Below are 1153 nucleotides of genomic sequence, written 5' to 3'. Positions count from 1 at the left end.
ATTTCTAGTCAACAATCTTCTGTGGGGAAGATTCATGCACTTCCTAAACTCTCATCTTGGAAATGATATGTGTCACTGTCACTCATGGAAAGAACTAGTTTTTGCTCAGACCTGGCTGATAAATAGAGCCCACTGGAACGCCTCTGTGTTGAAGATGGAGGATCATCATTTTGGGTGGAAAGTTAGCCTTTTCTGCCACAAATAGCTTGTATATGTTTTCTAGGATTCTGGTGACATATTTTAGAACACTAGACTACTTATACCACTGTCATATCAATTCTACTTCCAGATTCAGAGTGAAACTTCTGTAGACAGCCTTGAATTATTAATATTCTGACTTCATCTTTTTACACGAATAATTTGTATGCTAGTTCTCCAAGCATTGTTGTGTAACACTGGCTAATTAATATTGATTTAATACTCTTGGGCCTACTTGGAGAGTCTCAGTCTATAACTGCATTTGGAGGTTGAGAACAAACAAATGTATCAAGCAATGCACAAACCTCTTCTCTGATATAGCATCAAAACATCCAGTACAATGACCCCAGAAACATTCCCTAGCAAATAATCCAAATAATGTTTTATTATTTCATGCATTCATCCGGAAATATTACTACTCTCCTTCAAGTCAGGCTTGAAATTTCATTTGATATTTTTCCGTCTATGTAAAATACTTAATTACCTCTAATTCTTATTATGAAGTTGTGAAGGACTTTGCAAAGGAAAATCAAGCTAATTCCTCATTCTACTACCATGTGACTGTCACTGCACCACAGCTCAGCTCTCTACTGGCCAGGTAGAGTCACTGTTCTGAGTCATGTGCTACATTCCACAGGTAGATCTAGCAGTCACAGAGAAGCCCAATCTCTTATCTTTAGAGATTACACCCTCATTTCCTGTTTCCCCCCTCCTTCAGTGTCTTCTTCTCTGTAGGGTTGGATGGCTAATTAGAGAGGAGAAAGCTGCTTTCATGACAGGTAGGGCCCATTCCTACCCTAGGGTCATCTCAGAGAAGAGTACTTTGAGGTAAGGGGAAGAAGTCTGTATTGATGATTTACTGAGTAATGTAGTGGTGTGGCCTTTTTGTTTTCAACCAAATCAAAAGAGGGCTTAATGAAACTATTATATTGATAGATCATTACAAATAATTTTT

The sequence above is a fragment of the Megascapheus bottae genome, chromosome 4 (assembly GCF_031878675.1).
Source record: "Megascapheus bottae isolate mThoBot1 chromosome 4, mThoBot2.hap1, whole genome shotgun sequence".
NCBI classification, from domain to species: domain Eukaryota; kingdom Metazoa; phylum Chordata; class Mammalia; order Rodentia; family Geomyidae; genus Megascapheus; species Megascapheus bottae.
The sequence above is the reverse complement of the archived record's forward strand: the minus strand, read 5'-3'. Positions refer to the sequence as shown.